The following is a 4,855-nucleotide window of genomic DNA, read 5'->3' on the forward strand; positions in this document are numbered from 1 at the left end:
TGAGGGACAGCGCCCAAGCTCTGAGGTCAAGCCCCATAACTAACCAAAAAATAAAATAAAAGCAACTAAAAGGCCAAGCACCAATGGCTAACACTTGTAATCCTAGCTACTTAGAAGGCTAGGATCTGAGGATTCTGGTTCAAAGCTAGCTGGGGCAGGAAAAGTCCATGGCACTCTTCTCTCTAATTAATCACCAAAAAGCCAGAAGTGGATCTGTGGTTCAAGTGGTAAGAGTCCCAGAGGACTAAAGCTCAGGGATAGAGCTGAGGTCCTAAATTCAAACTCTAGGATTGGTACAAGAATGAAAAAAAAAAATCATTCTAGGAAATGGAAACAAAAAGTTTTCTCTGTTGCTGTTTTCATTTTCTTTTCTTTTTGTCTTGTTAAGTTTCTATCTTTGGAAGGGAAAAGGAAGGCTCAGAAATGGAGGGCAAAAGGGTAAATAAATGCAGCAGTGGAACTCACTAGACAATAAACTCTATAACTTATGGGTAGGAATGGGAGAAAAAAACTGGGAGAGTACAAGGTAAGGAGAGACATTGTTCAAAAGGAAATGTACTCTTTACCTGACTTATGTAACTTTAACTCTTCTCTACATCACCATTATAATAACAGTAACAAAATTAAAAATAAATAAATCAACTGAAGTCACTGGAGAAATGGTTGATTCAAGTCTGTAGCATGATACATACAGGACAAAGTAGACTATCTGTCATTGCTATGAACAAGTAATCTATCAGAAACTACAAGGGTCATTTCAAAAGAACTCAGGAACCAACATCAAAGAAATAAAAATAAACGCACACTGGACCAGGCACCAGTGCACACATGGCTCATACCTGTAATCCTAGCTACTCAGGAAGCTGAGATCTAAGGATCCCAGCCAGGCCAGGCAAGGAAGTCCATGAGACATTTTTTTTTGTCGATCATGGGACTTGAACTCTGAGCCTAGATGCTATCTCTCATCTCTTCAGCTCAAGGCAAGCGCTCTACCACTTGAGCCACAATGCCACTCTGGTTTTCTGGTGGTTTGAGATAAGAGTCTCATGAACTTTCCTGCTTGGGCTGACTTTGAAGCACAATCCTCAAATCTCAGCCTCCTAAACTGCTAGGATTGCAGGCATGAAGCCACCAGTGCCCAACCCCAGGAGACTCTTATCTCCAATTAATCACCAGAAAACCAGAAGTGGAACTGTGGTTCAAGTGTGCTTTTAGCACACGTACATCAAGCCGGGCTTTGGTAGCTAATGCTTACAATTCTAGTTACTCAGGAGGCTGAGATCTGAGGATCATGGTTCAAAGCCAACCCGGGCAGGCAGACTCTTATTTCCAATTAACCACCCTAGAAAACAAGAAATAGTGTGGTGACTCAAAGTGGTAGAGCACTAGCCTTGAGTAAAAAAGCTCAGGGACAGCACCCAAGGCACTGAGTTCAAGCCCCACGACTTACAAAATAAATAAATAAAGCTGGAGTATTAGTGGCTCATATCTCCAAGCCAGTCTAGGCAGGAAAGTCCATGAGACTCTTATCTCCAATAAACTACTCAGAAAAAGCCAGAAGTGGTACTGAGTCTGGCTCAGGGACAGTGCCCAGGCCCCAAGACTCGGGGGGGGGGGGGGGGAATCAATTCTAAAATTTGTATGGAAGTACACAGGATCCAGAATAACCAAAGCAATCTATGACAACACATATGCTAAAAATGAAACAAATACAGAGAAAATTAGCAAGTCTCCTGTGTAAGGAGGACATGTAAATTTGTAAAACATCCTACATTTCTCTGCGTTCAACCATGCAGCTCTTGGAGCCCAATTTGTTCCAAACAAACATTGTTAATATTAATTAGTTTCCCAAAACCTGTAAAAGAATCCTTTGGGGACTAGCCAGAATTCTCCCTGGAATCAATACATAGGTCTTCTCGCTTGTGTCACTCCAGGGAGTATACCTGGAGGCAGAGGGCTGGACAGGGGTGTCTTTTAACAGATCAGTTCTGTACGAAATATAATCGCTTCTGTGTGAGGCATTCTTGAATTCTCCAATGTGACTGTTGAAGGCCTAGGGAACCACAGCAAACTGGATGCAGTCAGAGCCCCATTAATCTCAATCATTTCATTTTTTTTCAAGCATGATTTGCTTTTTCATCCCTACATCCCTCAACCCCAGAGATGCTGCCACATATCCCATGGAAAACAAACATCCCTCCTATGACCCAATCAATCCCCTTCCTCTATTCTTCCTGGTGAGAATTCAGGCAGATATTCACAGATCTCAGCCTCCTGAGCAGCTAGGCATGAGCCACTGGCACCCAGCCTAAATTACATTTTAAGCCTGGAAAGAAAAAAAAAAATGTAGAAATTGCCTTAACTGACACTGAAACTTGGGAAACTTACAGAAAGAGCCAAAGTTGTGTAACAGTGGCCTAAATAACAACAGTGAGATTGCTTATTGACACAAATACCCCAACCATGCAGGCCAATGTCAAAACACAAAGGAGTCTTTTCAATAAACAAGTTAGAACAACTGGAAATCTGTATAGAAAACATAAAAGTTTGGCTACTGTCTCAAAACACACCGGAAATTAAGTATATATCTAAATACCAAAGCTACAACCAGAAATCTAGAATTAAAAATAACAGAACATCAGCCAGGTGGTGGCTCATGCCTGTAAATCCTAGCTACTCAGGAGGCTGAGATCTGAGGATCACAGTTTGAAGACAGCCAGGGCAGAAAAGTCCCAGTGAGACTCTTATCTCCAATTAACAACTCAGAAACCAGAAGTGGAACTGTTGCTCAGAGGCAGAGTGCTAGCCTTGAGCAAAAGAGCTCAGGGACAGTGCTCAGGCCCTGAGTTCAAGCCTCACAACCAACAAAACAAAAAACCACTTTTGATTTGTCTGCCCTGTCTGGTTTCAAACTTCAAGCATCAGACCCCAGCCTCCTAAATAACTAGGATTATAGGCAAGAGTCATTGGTGCCCAGCTTAATTTTGTAAATTTTTTCACCAGTGATTTTAAAGCTATCTAGTCAAATAAATAGTTATTATTTATCACTAAATAATAAACAAAATGTAGTTTAACTATGGAGAATATGTAAGACACAAGAAATGCTGATTTACACCAATGAACTATAACTATTACGCTAAGTGATAGAAATCGGACACAAAATGGCACACATTTTATGCTACATTTATATGCAATGTCCAAAACAGGCAACCCATAGAGAAGTAGATTAGAGAGTTAGGGAACTGGGAGTTGGGGAAGGAAGTGACTACTGAATGGGCACAGGGTTTCCTTTCCAGGGAATGAAAATCTTCTCTATTCTAAGAATGCAAACACTGTGAATATACCACTGAATTGGGCACTTCTGTGTATGTATGTATGCCAGTACTGGGCTTGAACTCAGGGCCTGGCAGCTAACCCTTAGCTTTTTCACTCAAGGCTGGCACTCTACCACTGGAGCCACAGCTCTACTTCTGGCTTTTACCTTGTTAATTGGAGATCAGGAGTCTCACAGACTTTCCTTCTCCAGGCTGGCTTTGAACTGTAATTCTCAGATCTAAACTTCCTGAGTAGCTAGGATTATAGGCATAAGGCACCAGCACCCAGCTGAATTGCATACTTTAAATAGTAAAATTAATCTTATGTGTATTTTACAAAAAGAAAAAAAATGATGTACTTCAAAAAAGCCAAAAGGCAAACTGAAATAATTAAGCAATGGAAAAACGAGTTACATAGCAGTTGAAAAAAAACAATGTGATAGGGAGAAATAAAGAGTTCAAATCAAGAGTATGGAACAAAGCTTAATAAGCATTTTAATTCTAACAATGTCAAGGTTAGCAGCAAAAAAGATGAGTAGCAAAACTCTGTGAAGACCTGAAGAACAAATTCCTTGCTCCCAAGATACAATGCAAGGAAAACATTTCTATCCTAAAACGGAAAAACTAAAGAATAGCAAAGAGGAATTGGACCAAAGCAAGGCTGAAACCCAGCAGGGTAATGCTATATCTGACAGCTTCCTACCCAGCCTTAGGAACACACTAACGTGCTGTGGTGGGGAGTGAGCTCCCAGAGGCTTGGCAGCCCTGCCCCTATGGCTTTGCTGGCTGCAGCCCACATAGCTGCTCTCAGACTGGCTTTGCTGGCTGCCTGCAGCTTCACTTGGCAGATGTGCATTATTGACATCTCTCTTGAGTTCTGTCTTACAACTCTGGCTTCACTCTGACAGCTCCACAAACTGCTCTTCTAAGCACTGTTTGCAGGGATTACAACCCTATCACACATGGCCTGGCCTCCCGGGCTTTTTTTTGAATGAAATTTTGGTAGAAGTCTCCACAACCTGCTAACACTTTTGTTCTTAAAGTAGCTGCGAGAATGCCTCACTTGTTGAATGTTGGGAAACAATTTCCTAGTGGTCCTGAGCTAGCAGGGTACCCCTTGGCTAATAGTGCCTCTCAGGGCTCTAGTCTCAAAATACTTTCATCCTGAAAAATCTTTGAAATAAATACAAGTTGCTATCTCTCTAGCCTGTGATGAGTGGGTCTTGCCATTCCTTAGATGTGGGAAGGTGCCATTTCCCATGGTACTGATGCAAAGCACTGAAGTTTTATTAACAACACTCTCCTTGGCTGAAAACTTACATGGACTTCTTTTCAGGCCAAGCTGCAAATTTTTAAGATTTTTTTTCATACTGCTCCTTTTTGCTCTCATTTCTTGTTGTACATTAACTAAAAGTAGCCAGCAGTATCCACGCCACTCACTGCCTAAGTGCTATATATACTGTTTTGACATTTTAATTTGGTCTCATGATTTTGGTCTTAGAAAGAAAGAAAAGGGCTGGGAAGTTGGCTCAGTGGTAGAG

The 4,855-nt window shown here is 41.4% G+C and overlaps 1 protein-coding gene across 1 annotated transcript in view; it reads right to left on the reverse strand.

Annotated features, from left to right (window-relative positions):
• Uimc1 (ubiquitin interaction motif containing 1) overlaps window positions 1–4,855 on the reverse strand; it is a 79,768-nt gene that overhangs the window by 66,067 nt on the left and 8,846 nt on the right. The window contains exon 2 of the mRNA XM_013016122.1: window positions 3,510–3,517. The gene's annotated coding sequence lies outside the window, so the exon portion shown is untranslated. The remainder of the gene's footprint in view (window positions 1–3,509; window positions 3,518–4,855) is intronic.

Source organism: Dipodomys ordii, unplaced genomic scaffold, assembly GCF_000151885.1.
Source record: "Dipodomys ordii isolate 6190 unplaced genomic scaffold, Dord_2.0 Scaffold29, whole genome shotgun sequence".
Lineage (NCBI taxonomy): Eukaryota > Metazoa > Chordata > Mammalia > Rodentia > Heteromyidae > Dipodomys > Dipodomys ordii.